Genomic DNA, 21,668 nt, shown 5'->3' on the forward strand with positions numbered 1-21,668 from the left:
ACCAAGCCATCTTTACTGAGATATATGTAGTCTTGGAAATACGCATAATACAATTATTCATCTGATTCATAACTCAGAACCTGTCTTTTTCCTCTGTCCTTTCCTATCTAGAAACAGTGTTCTTGGTTTTCACTTTTTGATGGCTAGGTTGGAATGCTGTTCTAATGTTTGTGGTAGGCTGAAACTTTACAGAATTTTCCATAGACTCCAGTCTAAGGATTTGATTTTTAGAAAGTTCCTCTATAACAGGGAAATACAAAAAGTGAGAAGAAGAAATATGACATGGATTAAGCATTAGAATTTATTGCACCCCAGGTATTTCTGGGCAAGTCTTTTTTATGGCATATGTAATTTCAAAAGGAAAACTAACAGCTGGCTTCTTCCCACATATGTTGTTAAGCTAAAAGCTAATGTTTGTAAAGTCGTTTGAGATCCTGAAATTGAATTAGCAGTTTACATGCAAATAAATTTAAAAGTGGTGTTGAATTTATTTTTAATGTAATTAATATGATTGGTCAATGATGTCTCTGGTGTTAGCAATGGTCAGTGTCCTGTTAAAGTAATGTGATGCGTCTCATAGGCATATTATGAGTAAACAAGTGCAGATATTCTGAATAAATAGCCCTTTGGAAATCGTAGGTATGTATTCTATTTACATTTGAATCTAGATCACAGAGACCAAGAGAACCGTTCTTTATAGAAGAAAAGTTATATTGTTGGTCTAGAATTAAAGAAACATGGTCCTATTTCTTTTATTGAGATAAAGCGTTACTTGCTGTTTTTCAGACTCTGTTGATAACACCTTCAGCTGAAAATAAAATGGAATTAATCCCAAGCACAAATGTTATTATTTGGAACAAAAATGTAGATAATTGGTGAAAATAAACCTCCTTGTAATGCAGTTCTGTTAACATACTTAGGTTTTCATTGCCAAAAAAATTACTTTAATCTAGCTACTTATTTGTTGGCATTTTGAAAATATTCAGTTAGTTGTTTAAACATGTTTAAACCATGTTAAATAAAATCTGGAGATTATCCATAGAAAACAGACTTTTGTTTTAGGCAATTCCCTATTTGCATGTAATGAAATGCAAGAATCCAAAAGTAAGTAAGTTACTGTAATGAAATTGTTATAATATATCCTATATTGGTGCCTTGCAGATGAACCTATGAGGTGTAGAGTACTATCTAAGTATATACTATCATATATATCATGCCTATATATGTATCGAGAATATTGAAAGATCTTTCATGATGAGACCTTAGCAGAATTGTTTTTTACTTTTGGTTTTAAGATATGTATATAATGAAGGAGTGAAATTAACTAGAAAAATGTAGAGTGGAATTAGAAATTCACATGGATTGGCAATTGTAGCCAAGGTAAATTCATATTATCATCAGAGAATTCTCCAGCAAAAGACAACCTTCACAATTCTCTCTTCACAGTAATGTATCTTTCTTAGGACTTCTTGTCTACTACTTTTCACCTGAAAATGACTTCGTTTTCAGTCCATCTTTTTTGTGTTTCTTTTCTTTCTTACCTCTTCTCTTACCTCTTTTTCTACTGTTTCTTCCATTCGCGTTAACTTGTTTTTTCTCACTGCCATCCAAAACTTTGTTAGATATGCTGTTCACAACAGCAGATGCTGGTATGGTCCCAACAACTTCTCTTTACATTTGCCCAAACAATTGATCTGTAAATTTATTTTATCAGCATTCTAGAAGTTTATATTTGCCTCATTCCCTTAGTGTGTTGTATTGGTGTTGTGGTATTAACCAAAAAGCCTGCTTTATATGGTGCTGTTGGCTTAATAACTGCAATAGTTTGTAACCTCTACTGAGTGACTTCCCTGTGGATTCTGTACTTTGCTCTCCAGCCTTGTGATACTGGAGTTAATCTCCCATTTCACTACTTAATTTTATTATAGAGATTGTGTAATCCTGCTGTATTCTATGGCTTATGTCAACTTGAACATAACATCAGTAAACATCTGGATGAAGACTATCTCCAGCTGATGTTTACATGTCTCTGAATTTACATGTCAGTATCATGTATATGAACTTTCCTATAAAATCTCAAACTTGCAATAAATTTTTAAACATACTAAATGTATCTACAGACTAGAAACTATTTCCGTGAGAGAGGAGGTAGATGATGCTATACTGTACAGATCGTTGCTGTCAGTTGTGAAAGAAGAAACACGTCTCCAAGGTTAATCAGGTCCATTAGGTTGCTTGTTGACTTCATGCAGCTACCTAAAGACCTGAATTTCATGCAGTAATAGATTTCTCTGCTCTTCCACCTTTAGTGTAAAAATTCCATTTATGTTGTATTTACTTACTTATTTGGATGCGTAAAATCCATAGGCATTGTATTTTTATTAGGTGTCTCCTATTACAATTGACTATCTAGTTCTTGGTATGTTGTGAGCCATATTTTCCAGTATATGACTTCTATGTACTATTTTCAGTGTTAAACTTAGCCAAACAGTTGTTCCTATCTTTCCATTCTTCTTTGTTGAAGGAATTTAAAAAAAAGAAAGAAAAAAAAAGCAAACAAACAAACTGCCTGTGTGCTGTTGGAAACAATTCTGTATAGCTAGATGAGACAGGAATGCAAAAATAGAGAAAGCTGTATGCAAAAAAAAATAAGATTAGTTGAGCTTTGGGAAAATTTTGTAAGAATATGGAATGCTGGGTGACTTGTGTGGTCAGATATGAAAGGGGATGGTTTTGAGGGTTTTTGACTTTTTTTCTAATTATTTTCCTTTGTAAAGCTTCCTTTACAATACTACGGGGTAGGTGAGAACGGAAAGGTGCTGTCAGCTTTGTAAAAGAGGGAGTTCTTGCTTTGTGTTTGTGTCTACACTGTTTACTGCATTCATGCACGTGATGTGGGCTGTCAGGATTTTGAGTACTCTGCATGACTTTTCAGAAGGTCCAGAGTGCAAGTGTTAGAAGAAAAGTTGTTTCAGAAATTCCTACATACACATCTTTACACATCTTAGATGAGTGACTTTCTGACTTGAACAGAATGGCACTTGAGCAGTGCCATTAATAATGGGGTAACTTCTCTAGGAAATAACTAATACATTTTATTTTAAAAGCACAATAGGATTAGCTGATAACTTCAGATCAGCGGAGGTCCAGTTTTCATCTTGTATAATTACTGTATGCTCACTGCTATAATTTATTGTTGCTTCAGATCTTTTTGCTGAGACGGATTTGTAATCAATTATCTTTGCCCTTCTGTGCAATGAATTTGCTGTGGTATTGTGTGTTGCTTTCTAAACCTACCTTTGCATTTCAGTTGCATGGATTATCTGTGCCTTTGATGAAAAAAAAAGGAAAAAAAAAGCATAACTAAATTTAGTAAGTGCGGGAGCACTAATTCAACTCCAGCAACAAGGGAAAGGATAAAAAGTGCTTTCCTTTGATTCACAGTGAAAAAAATAGATTTCATATGTTAAAAGTCTGTACAGTAACTTTATATAATATCTGGTGGAAATGCTTAGACTGTAAGATTTTAACATATTTACATTAATAACAGTAAGGAGTTATTAAACATATAAATTTGGTTTTTTTTTTTAATTATATTCTCAGTCTAGGGTATTTTCCACAGCAAATAGTTCATCAAATTTATCTGCCTTGGAAAATCAGTCTGCACTCATGGAAAGTTGCTGTTCATATATGACATTTTAACTAATGTGCTAGTTTGCAGAAGGCAAAATACCAATGTAAGGCATTACCAAGCTGCAAACCAAATAGACCTGTGAAGACTACTTTGGTCTGTAAAATTTAACCAAATATAATATTTACTGTAACTTAGTAGTACCAAAGTATTTACTTCAGAACAAGAAATCAAGGAAAGGTTTTGTTTGTTTGTTTGTTTTTTCATTTGAATGAACAATTTACCAACAGTCATATATATACATATTAAAAAAATTTTCAGTAGACCATGAAACAGAGATTAAACATCAGTGATAGCTAGCTACGTCATAAAAATATGCTGCACCAAAATTTGCCTTTGTCTTTTTCTGGCAATGACTGACATGGATTTTCCTCGGTGGGGATGAATTACTGTCAAAGCAATGTAGTCTTATGCTTGAACACATTTCTTCTTATGGGAGTCTGACTTTATTATGCTAGGTATGTTATTAGAATGATTAAACACTTTGATCATGTTTATGGATTGGTGACCAACCACATGGCAGAACTGTACTAAAGGGTGGCTTGTAGATGTAAGGAAAAAACATTCTGCTGCAGTTGTTTGGCTGCTAAAATTCTCATGATACTTGTAACAGCTAATTTAATAACAGGACTTTCTCCTCTTTTCAAAATACAAACTGAATTCACCAATATTAAACTAAAAAACAAAAAAAAAAAAGATGCAGTTCTCACTCATGTTGAACTTTGTGAAAGGTCATTATAAAGAATTACAGTGCAAGAGGAAACTTCTGCCAAAGTGCAAACAGATTGAACTCAGTAATAAAATCCTTTTTCTAAAGTATTCAGGTAATGCTACATCCTACTCTTTTAATGTCATACACATACACATTTTACAGATTTTTGTACACTTTTAGAAAGCTCTGACTACCTTTTTAACACGAGTTTGTTTCATATATCATTTTGAAAGGTTCAGTTGGGAACAAATCTCTCCCAGTACATGATTTAAACTCCAAAAACGATTGAAGGGTAAGTTTCCTTTGGATAACGATGCTTCAGATTTCAAGATGTGACTTTCTTTTTCCATTACTATTATTTATTTTAAGACTACATTTAAAAAGAATTAAGGATTGGAAACTAAAAAAAAAAAAAAAAAGGTGCATTCCATCAACAAGTATTTCCAGTTAAAATCATATGCAGCTGTTATTTTTATTTTAAATTATAAGTAAGCATCACATCTTTCACTGAAAGCAAAAACCATTCATTTGGTTGCATGGATAGTGACAAGTACTGCTTCTGCAACCCAAAACTGTATTTGCAGATATGCTCACTTCCTCCTGCTGTGGTCCCATGTTGTTAACATTTTAATTTCATTTTTAGCAAAGATAAATTATCACTGTGGAGAGCGTTATATTTGAAAAACTCTCATGCTAGTTGAAATAAAATGGTGAAAGTAAGTTTCAAACATAGTGCTGTAAGTTTTTGAAGTTTTGACATATCTGTCCAAAGCAGCCCTATGGATTTAAAATTTTTAAAGTCTGATGTAACTAGGAACTTTTCCTACAGGGTTTGAAGTAAACTGTGTGACCATGGATATTTGAGATTTACTGCAAGCCGTGGTAGTAAAAATACAATTATATCAGAATTCTGTGTTAAGCCTTATTTGTGTTTTTTCACAGGTGCTTTTCATTAGAAATGGATGTCTCCCTAAGTAATGACATCCTTCACCAGTTGGTTGCTTGAAATGCTTGTTTTGTTTAAGACTGTGATTATGCTGTTACAGTCACTTTTAGTGTCTTAATTGTAGTGCAATGTTGTCTTGCAGTTGTTATTTTTCACTAAATTTTACTGGAACATTCTTTGGAGAACTTGCCTTAATATGGTACAGCACACTAAACCTATTTAAGTAGATCGAAATATCTTCTCCAGTTTTATATTAAAAGTTAAGTTTTCAATCAAAGACAACATTCTTGAGAGTGTTTTAAATGCTAAAATGTAGTGTACCTTACAGCTGGAACAAAATTGATTGTGTTATTGCTAGCTAATAGATACAACTTTTGAAATGTTAAGAGGAACTGTATTTATTTCTCTAGTTAGATTCAAGATCTATATATTGAATATCTGCAGACTGAGGCTTGCTAACTTTAGCACCTAAGGCTTGCTTTTTCTGTGTATTTTAATAAATGTTTTTGCCATTCCGTACAAATTGTTCCTTGTATATTAGGGCTTCTAATATTAATGTCCAAAATTAAATAGGAATTAATCAGGACATTGTCCTATTTTTAAGAAAATAATGATAAGAATAATAAGAACAATAATGGTTATTCTTTGGGGTTGTAGTCTCCCTACAAATGTCTTGCATGTTTCCCAATTTTTAGTACTGTGGTGATATTATACTTTTTAATACATTATGCTCACTTGTAGTAGTTCTAAGACAACTGTAAATTGTGTATCCATTAAAGAAGAAAACATCTTTCAAGTTTTTAAATGTTGTTTGCAGTCTAACAGTAAGTTCTCTTTGAACTCATCTATTTTCTTTAATTTTTATCTTATCTGCTCTGTGTCACTTTAAATTTGGAGTGTGTGCATATATGACCATGTAATTTATCAGCGTACCTGTATATTTAAATATTATTGCAGAAAAGGTCTTCTGTACAAGTAGACATGTAAGTATACCTGTACCAATTTTTTGTTCCATGACCATGCCATATATCGCTGGTTTACATTTAACTCATTTTGGATAGTTACTATTATTTGTGTCTTCAGTTGTTTCATACTAAAATACACACATTTGAATTATAATTCTACCAGATAGTAATAACATAATCTTCTGATGTCAAAATAAGTAAGGATTTGTCTGTAATCTTTCCTGGCAGAACACTTGGAAAAAAAAAAAAAAACTTGCCAATTTTTTTCTTTCTCTTTTTGTCTTGTTTGATGGTTGGTTTTTGGTTGGTGAAGTATTATAGAAAGAGTACTAAGAAATTTGTAGACAGATCATAACTTTGGTAAACAAATATTCCTGTGTTGCTTGGAAACAGACATGAAGGATTTTTGACTCACCTGATTCCTAAAATGTGAGAGCTAAGTAGAAGCGTTTTTTTTATGTTGTTAAAATTTAATATATGATCTTAATGTATTTGAGTAATTTTAGAGCTTCAGATAAAACCAACATAACCAACAAATAATCCAGTCAACCCTAAGTCTAAATATTAGATTATCCCAGTTGCTTTTGAATTGATAGTGATTTTTCTAGACATCTGGGACAATTAACAAAGTATTGCTTTAACTAAACCATGCTGCAGTGTTTGTATGGATAAAAAGTATTAGTAATGTTTGAGAATCAAAGACTGTCATTAGTGCTGCTGTTCCATGTAGGTATAGTTTAGCCAGTAATACGCTTCTGTGTGTGCTTAACTTTAAAGACTTCTGAATTTAACAAACTTTCAGAAATCTGTCTCGTCCTGTATGAATGTGGACCTATTGATTTAAAATAATACATGAAAAATATGTCTTGTATGGAATTTTAAATAATCAGATTGCAGAAGTAGTGAATGTCAAATCTGAAAAAAAAAAAAGAGAATTTTAATTTGGATACTGTGAACAATGTCATTAGATTAACACAATTTATGTTGATGAATGAAAGTTTATTTTCTCTCCCTGTGCAAAAGGAGATCGTATTAAATTTTGGTGGATTTACAACAACTATAGAGGTGATTGAAATCACTTTGTTGGACAAAATATGTGCGCTTAAGCAGTATACCATGAGTGGAGTGGGTACCACACAGACAGTGAAGAATTCTGAGTTTTATGAGAGACTAAAAACAATGCTGCATGGAATAGCTGCATTTGCAGATTTTCAGACTTGCAGTGGGAAATGATTTGATGCAATCAATCTGACATAAAGTTTCTTCAGTATAACACTGGTTTCATGGCTACAGTTCCCTTAAGTGCAATACTTTTGGCCTATGACTTTACAGGAGGGATTTGTTGTTTTCACTAATGTTTTAAAATTGAAATACTGTTTCATACTTTCTTATTTCTTTTTCTGCAATGTACATTCTAATTACATCTGTACTGTTAACGGGAATGGAAATACACAGTCTGAATTTAAGGGATCAAGAAGGTGAATGAGTAGAAATAAATGGAAGATAAAATGGATTGTCAGATATTTGCTCTCATGGAGATAAATCTGGTAAAGTAAGTAGAGAAAAAATCCATCCAGGTAGAAATAGCTGTGAAAGTAACAAAGGGTGAGAGGAATGAGCAGTAATCTGAAACAAGAAATTTGAAATGGAGAGAGTAGCCTCAGGAAAGGAAAGGCAACGCAACTGGTGAGGAAATAAAGAACCCAATTAAATGAGAGCAAATTTAATGAATGTAACAGGAACCAGTGCAGAATGAAAGTACAGTTAAATACTGAAATAAATATTTTTGAATTGATTTAGTGGAATTAATTTTGTTGAAATACGATTTCTTTTGTATACGTAAATCTTCACTGATACAAACATCTGCTGCTGGCAGATAGGTTGTCTGTCTGTCAACATAAACATGTCACTCCAGTACATCCCTATGTATTAGTAGAAATAAGTAAATAGGTTCCTATTTATACGATTTGTCCTTTCACTTTTATTGGAAAGGATTTTTACAGTTGTCATAAATTGAATACTGCAATATTTTGCTGATTCTTTTAGCTCAAACAACATACTCAAGCTCTCCAGTGTGTTTTCTTTAAAAATAAAATAAAATAAAATCAGTGTAATATGTGTTTTCTGAAGAACAACAAAGCAATTTAATTTTAAAATTAGTTATATCTAGAGCTCCTGTTGTTTGGTAGCTGAAGTATTTATCTGCACTGTGTGCTTGACGTTGTAATAGTGATGAAAATGAATGTGACAATATTGTTTAGCACTATTTTCTTACAGATTGCCCATTGTATTTTTAAAAACTCTTTAGATATTTTACATGGAAGATTTGTTTGGCAAATTATACTTGCAAACTAGTAGTTCGACACAAAATCAACCCAAATGACCCTCACATATAGCTGGGGCATGTACATGGATGATTTTGAGATGATGAAGCCTGGGCAGGAGAAACTTGGTGGGGAGACTGTTGTGAAAATTTTGTAGGTTTCATGTGGTTACTTGGTATTAAATTTAATTTGATGAAGCATAATGGATGATATATACTTATTGCAGCCCCACAAAGCACTTCAATTGCACTTTGACTGTAACAGAGCATGCTATTATGGTATAATGAAGTTCATCCACAACAGCACTTTTTACAGTTTGCTAAAAATCACACATTATTACTACAGAATCACCCAGTCATGGAAAGCTTGAGGTTGGAAGGGGCCTCTGGAGGTCATCTGGTCCAACCCTCATGCTCAAGCAGGAACACATAAGGCAGGTTGTCCAGAACCTTGTCTAGGTGTCTGTTGAAGATCTCCAAGGAGGGAGACTCCACAACTGCTCTGGATAGCCTGTGCCCATGCTCAGTCACCCACACAGTAAATCACCCACACATCTATCATGATGTTTAGATGGATCCTCTTGTGTTTCTGTTTGTGTCCATTGCCTTTTTGCTGGCACTGGGCACCACTGAGAAGAGCCTGTCTCCGTTCTCTTTGTACCTTCCCTTCAGGTGTTTATAGACATCGATGAGATGTCCCCTGAGCCTCCTCTTCTCCAGGCTGAACAGTCCCAGCTCTCTCAGCCTCTCCTCACAGGAGACATGCTCTAGTTCCTTGGTCATCTTGGTGGCCCTACGTTGGACTCTTACAAGTATGTCCACATCTCTCTTGTACTGGGGAGCCCACAAGTGGACGCGGCACTCCAAGTGTCACATCACCAGTGCTGAGTAGAGGAGAAGGATCACCTCTCTTTACCTGCTGGCAATACTTTGCCTAAAGCAGCAAGAATACTATTAGCCATCTTATTCTGCATTAGTGGTAACATGCAGTAAGAGCATAATGTAGTGGAGGCATAAGAAAGCAGTTACACAAAAGAAGAACGGTGTAGGTTGTTCGGCATCAAAATTATACTAACAGGGTGGAAGTAGCCGTTTCTTCTGTTAGAACAGAAAAATTGATCAATTAATTGTAAAGCACCTTGTGGCTTTCTTCCATGCTGTTTTTTTGGGTTCTGCCCAAGCTGCTACAGCCCCTATCTACAAGCTAGGGGGTGGCCAACAGAATCCTCATTGAGGATGACTGTTCAGGTGCAATGTTGTTCACTGTGAAAACCACACTAGCATATGGAGAGGTATGGAGAGGGCAACTGAGGCCTGTCTAGAGGAACTGCATTATGTATTTTTTTATTTATCTGGGCAACACACAACACAAGAGAAATACAGTACTTATCTTGATAATGACTAAACTATACTGTTCTTCTCTTGTGCTATGGTTTTCTCTTCCACTGCAATGATGCCTGTGCGCATTGACACACCCACACACATACCAGCTACAAAACTTCCAATTGAGTTCTCCACCAACTGAAAATCATACGAGCCCCTGTGGGATTGAATTAATTTTCTGTGCATGGAAACTGAGGCCTGGTTTTCCTCTTAATGTGTTCTGTGATTTGTTGCAACCAGCAATTAAGTATATCCCTGTGGTTGGCATTCCCTTGAGGGATCTCTGCTGTCTCAAGTGGATGTTCAATTTTTCTTCTTCAGTGAGCTATGCACATGAGAAACTTGCTATTTTAATGTCATGTCTTAGAGCAATTCCTGATTAACAATTTTAAATAATTTCATGTTTTAGCTAGAAAAAGTGGAATGAATTTCAGGAGGGCAACATCAATAACAAAATAGTACAAGTTTCTGGTTTATACTTTGCTATGGATAATGTATTATATTAATATATTATTAGTTGTAATAACAAACAGACAAAATTCAATAATTGCATTCAGATTCAATTCCTTCATTGTCCAATGTCTGTTCCCATAAAGAAAAGCAGCTGATAGGAATTTCCTGGATTCATTATTCTGTATGTGGCAATAGAATAAAAAAGTGGATATATTACAAAATTGAAAAAGTTGATATGGTACCAGTGTTTACATCTTTTACTGCAAGTTAAAACTAATGAGTAAATTGCAGTTTTCTAGAATTGGTAGTGAGATACTTATATGAGAAAAAAATAAATTGTTACTCTGTCTAATGTAGTTTCCATTGAATACATGGAGCTTTTCCAAATGCATGCATGACACTTAATGCTTCTAAGCTATTAATTCTGGAAAAGGCAATGGTGGTCATTCTAGTAATTACATGAGAACTGCAAGAAAATAATTCATTACATTGTAAATATGTACTAATGTAGTATTTTTTTCCTTCTTTGAGGGAATCCTAGTCTTCATTGCACTTGAAGATTTAAAAGTAATTCCTCCAAACTTTCAAAATGCCCCAAAAGCTTATCATACTTGTTTTTCAGTACTACTCAACCAGTATAATGAGAAAGTTAAAGTTAAATAGATTTAATTTCTTTAAATGGGAGAAGGTTGTGCTTGTAAAATGAATCTTCCAGTCATGGCCATCACTCTCCTTATTGAACAGATTTTCACATGACCTCTAAATCATTAAGCACAGTAAAAACTCTTTTCTGTGGGTTTCACAAGCTTTTTCCACAGAAATAAATTTTAATGCATATACAGTTGAAACATGAAAGACATCAAGGCATCGCTTTTTATCATGATACTAACTTTACTGTGTTTCATGAAGTACATGTGTTTATAGGAATATTTAGCTTCTAAATATCTGATGTATGTAACAGTTTTGCACTACTACACAGTTGAATACTGCCTTTGCTCATTACTCATCTTTATAAAAGTTGGAGGTACAAACTGTAGCCTGTGGATTCAGCCATCCTAAGGATACCTCAGCATCTGAGCTGGCCCGAAATGAATGTATTTTATTTCAGAAGACATTTTAAATAACTGTCCCAATCATGGCATATAATATTTTATTTATTTATTAATTTTTAGGTCTGACAAGCCTGTAAGTCTAAATTACAACATATCGTCTTGAAGCCCATAGCCAGAAGAGAGCTTTATGTCGACTAATTTTCAAATGAGCTCTGTGCCATTACCTTAAGCTTTTCCGTTGACTGGAAGCTTGAAAAAAAGGAGAGTTAAGTTATGCTTAGCTGTTCCACAATGTGAGTTTGCCTGCTAAGACATCTGTCTGGATTTTATATAGTGTAATGCTCAAGCCAGGAGCAAAGCAGACAGCAGGCGGGTTTGTGTCACTGTGGTACAGAACAGTAGAGCTGGAAGCAGAGCACCTTCGGTGGCTCGAGCACAGCACCATGCATGCTTTCAGACACTTCTGTGTGGGAGCCAAGTTCCACTAAACTGGAGGAGTGTGACTGTTCTCAGTACTTACCTCCATATATTTAAGACATGAGAGTGGGACTCTTGCAGTAGTGAAGTCCACAGACTGGAAACTGAAATTGGTTTATTAGAGCAGCAATGCTCATCCTTCTGAGTAAAACGTCTTGATCCATGCAGTAAGTAGTATAGTTTTACAGATCTCCAGAATCAAGATATTTTAAGTTACATTTTACTGTGGGGAAAAAAGGAGTGTAACTAACATGTCTAGTTAAAGTATGAGCACTAAACATTAAAATACATTATACTTTCCTGCACACCTTCATCCACAAAACAATATTTCTGCTTTTCAAGTGCTAGTGTAATAAAGAAGGTAATCATCAACAGAATGTGTGGAGACCTCTTACTCTTGATCGAAAATAATTCCCTTTTTTCTTTTTCTTTCTCTTCTTTTTTTTTTTTTTTGTAAATTACTTCATTGCTTTTATTTATTTATTTATTTATTTATTTTATTTTCTGTGTAGTCTTCTGATATCAAACTGCTGAATGCTGGTGGCACATCAACCAAAATGTATAGCATGCACTGTTTGTTTCAAATAAATAAGTTAGACCTATTTCATAAAAAGAACAAAATTAATTGTCTTTGTCCTTCATAAGGAAGACATAAAAAAGTTCTGAAATGAAATGTCAAAGTATTGGAAATGCATCCTTGCAAGGCACTCAGCCGGAGTAAAATAAATAAATAAATAAATAAAGTTTAACAGCAGGAGAGTAGGACACAAGTTGTTTGCTTCCATCTGCCTGTTTTCTCCCTAAAGCCATGGCAAACCCTCTCTGCAGTACAGACCTCAGAATGTCATGAAGCAGAGAACAGATTGTTCTATTATGATTACTGGTAGGTCTCCTTTAGCAAGTTTTTGCATGACATGTAATTGCAGATACCTGCTTGTGGCTGGATAAGAGAGATTTGAATGTTGAACAAAGTAAAAAAGAAAGATTTCAGCCTTCACTATTAGTGTACAAACAGGAACAGTATTCACCAAGGAGCAAACAATTCTTTTGTAGCTCATAAAATTCTTTTTAGACCTTTAGAAAAGAGGTAGAAACATGTTTCTGTAGCCATGTGGCATATCCAGATTCTGGCCAACTCTCACCCTTACCTCCGCCGGCAACCTTTCCTAAAATTTTTGCTGAAGGAGCCCTTTTACCCATTGGCACTAATGGGAGCTGCTGGTGCTTGGAATGAATTCTAATCCCTGTGTGAAGTTAGATAGTGCTGACACCAGAGTTATGGTCATTGATTTCATTGTAGCTCTATTTGATCCTAAATGTAGAAAGCAGCACCTGCTATTTATACACATAGGTCAAGCAAGTCCACTGAATCTGCAGCTCATGGTAATGTACCAAGGAAGACAGAGCTAGCAAGTGAAGGACAGAAGATGTACTATCACTTAGAAAAATTATTTTGAATTCATACCTCTAAAATGATTCTAATACAGCACAGTCATTCCAGCCTTAACTAAATTGCCCCAGGTGAAGGCTGCATTTCAGTCTTGGTGTGTTTGGGTAGAATTCAGAAAGATTCACTGCTGGTTTATTAATAGTATCTTAAGTGTTTTGCTATAATGGCTTGAGGGAGCAAAAGAGCCTGAAAATACTCGCTGGGAAGAATTTCAAATGGCTTTATGAGCTCTAAATTGTTGCAATCTATACAGCATAGTCCATTTTTTCTTTTCTTTAACAGAATGTACTGAAGCCAGATAGTTTTACAACACATTTTCCTTGAACAAGGTCTTGCATAATAAAATACTTCATTTTAAAAAGAACCCTGAAGCTTTAATTTGTTGATGCTCCAAATTGCATGTTGAGATTCACAGAAAAGAGTAAAAATTCTGACTGGTTTTGTTAGTGGTGCAAAGTGAAAGAGAACAAAAAATCACACTTGTGAAGTGATGTTTATTTTATCCCTCTGGTTCTAGATGGGATTGTACTCATTGTCATGTTTAATTTTCTGTTTTCTGCTAACCATTGAACTGCTCCTAGGACACACAAAATCAGTTGCCTCAACTGCTTTTTGGCATTTTCTCCAGTACCATCTTCTTAATCTGTCTTGCTGAAGCTGTACACCTGTTCTCCTTTATACTCTTTCATAAAATTCGCTTTTTCTTTTTTTCTGGGGTACCTATTTACAACTGCCTAACCATCATGAAATACCTGCATCTTCTTATTAATAGCATAACTTTTCTTTTGTATTTATTGGTTACATTTTAATCAAAGAAAAAGAGTCACCAGGAATTGCAGCTGGCTGTTATGCGAGAGGAAGAGGAAGAATTTATTGTATTTAGCATTAAATTTATATAACTTGGAATATGTGTATAATACCTTCACCGATTTTCTTTGCTTGGAGTTTAAATCCTTCAGGTGCTTTACAGCTTGGCAGAAACTTACTTTGGAGTAAAAGTAACACTTCAAAATATTACTGCAGTCAGCTGGTGGTATTATCCTATGAACAGTTTCAGAATCATTTTCAGTGTCTTCACATGTGATCTTGTGAATCTAATCTTCATTATTAGCTTTCTATTTCTATTAATTTTGGTATTCAATTCCAATATTCAAGGTCTTTAGGATATTTTATTTCCTGACAAATTATATTTTCCCTTTAAATAGTGTATGCAAGTTACCTACTTGTATCCGAGTATTTCTCTATTTTTATAGGTATCTGTCTGAGCTGTGAAATTTAAGAATGAGTTAATACTGAAGGCTTAATAAATCAGGATAATTAACAGTGTGATGTAAGTCTTCAGGAGTGTGATCAGGCTAGTTTTTTAAAACAATGGCTTGTGTTCCTTTTGTGTTCCTTTCAAAAGTGCAGAAAGATATGCTTAATAAGCACAGGGTAATAGCTTCTAGAGAGTAAGGTACAGAAAAGAATTTTGTGCCTACATAGTTGTGGATCTTCATATCAGCTTTCTGCATATCAGCTTTATCAACTCATTGTCTTGGATCTTTCTATGCAAAGTGGAAAAAGGTGAGTCAGGGACAGAGGTTCTTCTAGGTTCTTCATTTAGACAATTCAGATGTTTGTTTTCCATTGTCACATGGTTCCCCCCTTGTCCTTCCAATCCTGTTTTAACCTCTGTGTAAGTTATAATCTCTCCTGGTATCTGTCCAATCAAGGATGACAAGGTCTTGGATGCTGATGGTGTGTTACTGCCTGACGGACTCATGCTATCCCTTCATGTTGCTGCCGGGTCTTGCCAAAGGGGGAACAATACTTATATGAGGCTTGCTGTAATGACATCCCAGTCCTGTGGGGCCTCTTAAGGCTCTTACATTATGCAGGCTCTTACATTATGTAGGCAACCTTATTAAAATTTTAAAAATATCTGGTTTCCTGAAAATCACAGTTTCCTGAAAATATTTGGAGAATTTTTACAGAGAGAGTTGTATCCAAGGGGTAAAAAGGTTCTACACAGATTTAGGTAACTCAGTGCACAAGCTCAGAGTGCAAAGATGGCAACATCTTATTTAACCGATTTCCAAACCTTAGCATGTTAGACAAATATGTCAATACTAGCAAAATGTATTAATGTTATTTTGTGAAACTTCTCTTAGACCTTAGAAAGGCAAGGTCTGACATCTTCTGAGAACGTGGCCCTTTCCTCTAGCTGTCACCCTGATTTGCATGGTGCAGAGCTGAATTGTATTGAAGGTCAGTGTTTACTTACTTTGAGAATGTTCTGAAATTGTGAGAGGTTAAGAAATCTAAGACCTGCTGGTGTTCATGGAGTGATTTAAAGTGTTGAAACCAATTTAGTTAAACTCTTTGAAGTTCCTCCATGGATACTTCAGTTTTAGTGCGGTTCAGTTTCCTTTAGCTTTAGTTAATAAGTTTATTTAGGTAGGCTTGCCTAAGCTTATCTTAATTGCTGCTAGTATTTTGGGGACTTTAAAGTTCAACCTTTAGCCAAGCTTAAAACTTGCTTTTACTGAAAGCATCTGGTGTAGTGTGTGTAATGCAGTCTGAATAAGCATGCCTTGGGGGTGGAGGGGAGAGGGGCAGGTTAGAGATCATTTAGGTATAAATGCAGATCCCACCTATAGGGCTGTAGGTCACATTAGCCATGAAAATGGGCATACATAGTTAAAAATTTACAAGAGAAAGTTGTATCTGAGTCAGAATCTTTCCTAGCTGTGTTTCATCTGTAGATGGAAAGGTACTGATTCCTAGTGAGTATTTCACTGCGTAGTGGCTCCAATAAACAAGCTTACAGGCTAGCAGAATTTGCAGTATGTATGTGAAATTTTGCATTTAATACAGAAATGCTATGTAAAAGGTGTAGTCTGACCATTGTGCTCAAACCTGACTGTGAACACATGTGATAGTCTCCTGCCAGCCTCTCCCTGCAGCCCATCTGCTGCACACCAGCATGCTAGAGGGGTCCCTGCTGCCCTGTGTTCAGCTGGGGCTTTGGATCAGTCATGCTTCAGATGAGCTGTAAGCACCACCCCTGATTTTCTTCAAACTCACAGTCATTGATGTGACTAAAATTTAATGGCCAAGACAAAACCGATGATGAGCATTGATTGAGCAGTGTGAACTTCTGGATAAGAGGGAAACTAATTATTTAAGGTATTACCTGACATATAATCAATTGGATGATGCCCAGTGTTTCAACTTCTACATTGTATTTCTTGCCTACACTGATTGATCACTTTGTTACCTTTAATATGTCAAGTGAAGTGCTCTGCGTGTATGTATTGTGGGAAGAGAATGATAGAGTTTGGGAAAAAGTGGTGAGGAAGCAAGTGAAAATCTGAGCTGGAGAAAAGGTAGGAAAGACGAGAGTTTGCACTTTGTGATGAAAAAGAAACAGGAGAATGCGCAAACTGAAATCTCACAAAGGAGAAAACAGGACTAGTGAGAAGCAGTAGTATGAGAGTAACGTCAGAGTAGTGTGAGAGTAACTTCAACATTGTTTACTCAGTTGTCTGTGATAATAAATTCGAGTGAAAAGTAAGTGAACAAAATGCTTACAGAAGTATAATGCACTATGAATACAGTCTTCCAAATATTTTGAAACCGCTGTCTTCTTTCTGCCCCAGAAGACTTCATCTTCAGTTAAGTATGCTAATCAGCATACCAGCATACCATATCACGGAACATTTTTTCATAACTACATTTTCATAACTACAATCAATACTTAAAACGTATGTTCTTATAGTCACAGATTTTAATTTCACTTTTTTTTTTTTTTTTGTGCGTCATGGAAGGTTTTGGTTTGCCTGCCTGACTTTTCATAAAAATGCTATAATGTCCTTGACTTTGTCATCCAGCTACTTTTAGGCAGATACCTTATGCCATCCTGTATTTTAGTTATTAATGACAGAATCCTCTGCTAATAATTTTTCTTTTTTCCATTTTCCATGGTTTCTTCATTCACATTCCTCATAAGTATTCGTCTTGTTTACCTCCTCCCTTCTTTCCTCTTCTGTGTCCACTTCTCTTCCTGTCTTCTATCTCCTTCTGTAAATAGATAGAGGCAGATTAGGAGAGTAATCACTGATCAGGATAGTGACATTTTTTACTTTCTCTATCCTTGTCCTTTTTGTTCATAAAAATCTGTTGTGCTTGATGACAACCTAGTCCCAAAATGCGTTTTCTATTAGAGCACCTATTAAAATACTAGAAAATCATGAAATGAGATTACGGTGCTGCTTGCACCGTAATGAGATTACGTGGGATTTGCAGCTATGCCTTCTCAAGTGGAGGTGTTTTTTGCTTACCCAGATTGAATTTAATGGTACCTCTCCGAAAATGAGCTGCAAAGAGCTGTGAGTGAGTCATGTCAATCCCTGGAAGGTTGTTACTTGTCCTTTATATTGTACTGGTTCTGTTCAGACATCTGAAGTCTGACCAACAGAAATGTGCGGGAACATATGGCTGCTGGCCACATGCGGGAGACCTTGAGCTCTTCTATCTTTTTTGAAGCAGTGTAGTATCACAGACTTTTTACTGCTTGATTATGAGTTGCCACATGTTGTCTGTCCTTAGCAGAGTTTTAAAAAGAAAGCTTTGGTTTTCTTTATACAAAAATAGTAAACAGTACTAAAAAGGAAAAAAAAAAAAAAAAAAGAGTGTTATAAAATAATCCTTGTTGCCTCTGAGCAAAAGTTTTGTAATGGTCTTCAACAGGACAAATTTAAGTGAGAAAGACTTTGTTCTGCCAGACATGTATAAAAGCTTTGATAATTTTCAAGAGTAGATATAGCACTTTTCAGTTAGTACATGAAAGGCATTCCTCTGAGGAAACCGTGAATGTTTTGACCTATCTTAGTATTTTAGATTCAAACAAAATATAGCCTTCGAGTTAGAACTGAACTTTTATTGTGGAGCATCGGGTTTTAGCAGTTTAGAAAACTCCAAGGTTACTGGAATTTTTCCAGACGAATGCGGTATCTTTCCAGATAACAATAGTCTTACAGACACTATATAAATCATTGCAAGTTTGGGATTTTAAATTGTCAATACTATTTAAAATAGAGAAATTTTTAGACTACATCTGTATGGAAAGTAGATGTTTCTGCATGTAAACTATTGTTTCATGAATCCACAGAAATTTTTTAAAGGATCATTTTTTGTGATAAAATATATCTAATTTCTGATTTGCTCACTCTGATACATTAGTCTTTGCTGAATTTGAAATGTGGGTCTAACTTTCAGGGGTATTTAGATATGCAGGAATATAGCTACGTGAAAGTCATCTGGATTCAATTGATTTAGTGCACTGCAATCTGCTAAAGTCTGCTTACACTATCCCTTATATAAATTTGTCAAATTCATTCCTAAAAGCCTCCTAGATCGGACACTGACATTTCCAGTTTAATGATATCATAAAGTTTTTCCTCAGTATATAGCTAAAATATTTGTTTCTGCCGTGCAAGCAAAATAATCTTGCTCCAAATGGAATCCCATTCCTCATATCCTTTTCCTTGGGTACCCAGCAGACATGTGGAAAAGCTCATCACTGCATAGTGCATCTCAATAGTGATTTTTTGAATACTGGAAGATTGCTACCTTATTTTCCCTCATTTTTGTTTTTGCAGTTCTTTCAGGTTTTTTTTTTCCTAACTAGATGTTGTTTTCAGTATTTTTATGCTTTCCCCAACCTCTATAGATTATTGATACATTCATAAAAAAATTACACCCTTTAGCTTCATTTAAATGTGATGGTCACCATGTGGTGTGTCATCTGAAAGCTCTAAGTATCAGTAAATGCAGTGTCATCTTACCCATGACTCGCTTAAATTCAAACCAAACCCTTGAATTTTCTTTTGTCTTTCTCTTAAATAACCGATAGAGATTTTATCTATACATTACCCCTTCTTCCATCATCCATTCACTGCTATTGGCCATGGTAGAGAAAGCCCTTAACGTTACTCTTTGTAAAATCTGGCTTGGGCAGATCTCACAACATCAGTTAGTTCATGCTTTCAGAATCACTTACTTATATCATTCCAGATAAACAGTTGCTTATGTTCATTTTAGAAACCTCCTGTGATAGACATACCATCACCTCATTAGGCAGTCTATTTCAGTATTAACTAAATTTCCATTTACTAACTGCTTCCTCCCTTGCTCTCTCTTGCTGCAGTGTTAACTACTGATACTTGTTAAAACCCACAGGAGACAAAGAACACCTCTTTGAGTTGAACAGCATGTTTCCTCTCATTCTTTTCTAAAATATGTATCCCAAATTCTTTCAGTCACTTTTCAATGGTTCTATCTTCTAGACATAGAACTTCTCATTATTATCATTGGTTATTACTTCAAGTGTAGTGCCTGAAACTGAATGAAACAGAGGTTATAATAATTAATGCTCAGAGGAACGTTTTTTATTTATGTTATACCAAATTATTAGTCATATTGACTAGGTTTTCATCTTCACTTTTCTAACATTTTCTGTTTGGATTAGCTAAGTGAAACTGAAGCAATTCCTTGTCATGTTTCAGCACTTTTTAGGCTGTGAGAAATTGAGAGTTTGTTCTGATGATACAAAGAAATGAAGGAAAAGAATCCTCTGAAAAAAAGGCTTAAATATAGGGATTGTGTCTCAACTAGGATTTCTGATTTTTTTTTTTTTCTATAGGAATTACTTTCTACTCTTTCTCATTGAGACTTTTGAAAGATTTATTGCAAAACAGTATTATCAGTATAATAGAAAGAAGTAAGCAATTGCACCTGGATCTCCAAATTGCTTGTTTCTTTCTTTTTCCCTTTCTAGTCTATGAAAAGATGAGACACTGAGTTTTGGTAGTGAGAATGGGGAATGATGGTGCAGAGAGCTCAAGATATATTGGCTTCTTATTTCCTTTTGATGCCGTATCTGTATAACCTGTTCTGATTTTCAATCCTTTGTGCTGGTGGTTGTCTACTACTCTTGTCATTTGCTTCCTTTATTATGACTTCCAGTTTTCAACAAGCATGAAGGACCTCATCATCATTCTGTTCCCACTTGCCTAAATGACTTTCTTAATGCTTTCTCATTTGCACTCATAATAGCATCTTGAGAAAAAAAGAGGAACTTGATTTTTAGACTTAGCTGCTCATGGCCTTAGGCTCATAACAACCGAAAAAAAAACCAACAAAAAAACAATTTTACTAAAAACTAAGAAGTCATGTACTCTTCACTGCTCCTAGACTATTAATTTCTTCTTGATTACTTTTGCATACTGTAATCAGATTAGCTCCAGATGACATACAGCTGTCCTATGTTAGAAAGGAAAGAGTAGGGCATGATTTCAGAGTGACTTGGTGCTTTTATATCTTGTGACTGCCATTAGGAAACAGTTGTTTTATTAGGTCTAGAGCACTGAAAGCATGGAATCTTCCATTAGAGGATTTTGAGTAAAAAGTTGTTTTCCAAGAAGAGTTAAGGAAGTAGTGTTAGTTTCTACCTGTCATTTTGTGTCATTGAATTCTGTCTCTGAAGAATGCTCTGCTGGTTTGCATATTTTTGATATGAGAAGGTCAGGCCATCGCTCAGAAGGTATATTGAGAAGATGCAGACTGAATATGAGTTACATCTTTGACTAATCGAGATTCAGTTTATGCTTTCAGCCTAAAATCAGTGTTGTGTTATAATTTCTCCCCAAAGTATATCGTATCAGTCAGGTACTCAGTGGATTGTACTTTGTTTTAGTTGCACTGGGAGAAAATTACATCCTTGCTCAGATACTGATTTAGCTATTGGTTGCGTTCTCATGGAGCTTACTAAGCCTAAGGATATATTCACAAGTGGTGCTGTGATAGCGTAGTCTGGAATTCTTCATTCAAGCTTGTTTGCAGCTTACTGGCTCATTGTCCTTGGCCATATGTATCCTGGCAGCTCTGTCCAGACAAAATTAGAAAATTAGGTCACAGAACAGGCCTTGTAATGAAATATTCTGTTGTGTCTGCAGTGTGCAAGCTGCTCATGCTGAAAAGGGGCTTGGACACTATTGCTCTGGTACTTGCCATTATAAGCTAGAAGCTGCTTGTTAAGCATTTGCCTAGTGTGGTGGGTTAGCCTTAGCTAAGGACCAAACTCCCACTCAGCCACTCCGCTGCCTCAGTGAGAAGTGGGGAGAAAATAGGGAAATCAGAAGTGGGAAAGCTGATCATCAGTCGAGATCAAG

At 35.2% G+C, this 21,668-nt stretch overlaps 1 protein-coding gene and 1 long non-coding RNA gene across 2 annotated transcripts in view; both read left to right on the top strand.

The window, feature by feature from the left end:
• The window catches only part of CHSY3 (chondroitin sulfate synthase 3), a 180,818-nt gene that overhangs the window by 108,757 nt on the left and 50,393 nt on the right, over nt 1-21,668 (top strand). The gene's annotated exons all lie outside the window — the stretch shown is intronic.
• Nucleotides 1-21,668, top strand: part of LOC125180880 (uncharacterized) — a 78,015-nt gene that overhangs the window by 33,052 nt on the left and 23,295 nt on the right. Inside the window, exon 1 of the long non-coding RNA XR_007159807.2 lies at nt 1-21,040. This exon is cut by the window's left edge and continues 33,052 nt beyond it. This is a non-coding gene — a long non-coding RNA (uncharacterized lncRNA). The remainder of the gene's footprint in view (nt 21,041-21,668) is intronic.

Source organism: Anser cygnoides, chromosome Z (assembly GCF_040182565.1).
Source record: "Anser cygnoides isolate HZ-2024a breed goose chromosome Z, Taihu_goose_T2T_genome, whole genome shotgun sequence".
NCBI lineage: Eukaryota > Metazoa > Chordata > Aves > Anseriformes > Anatidae > Anser > Anser cygnoides.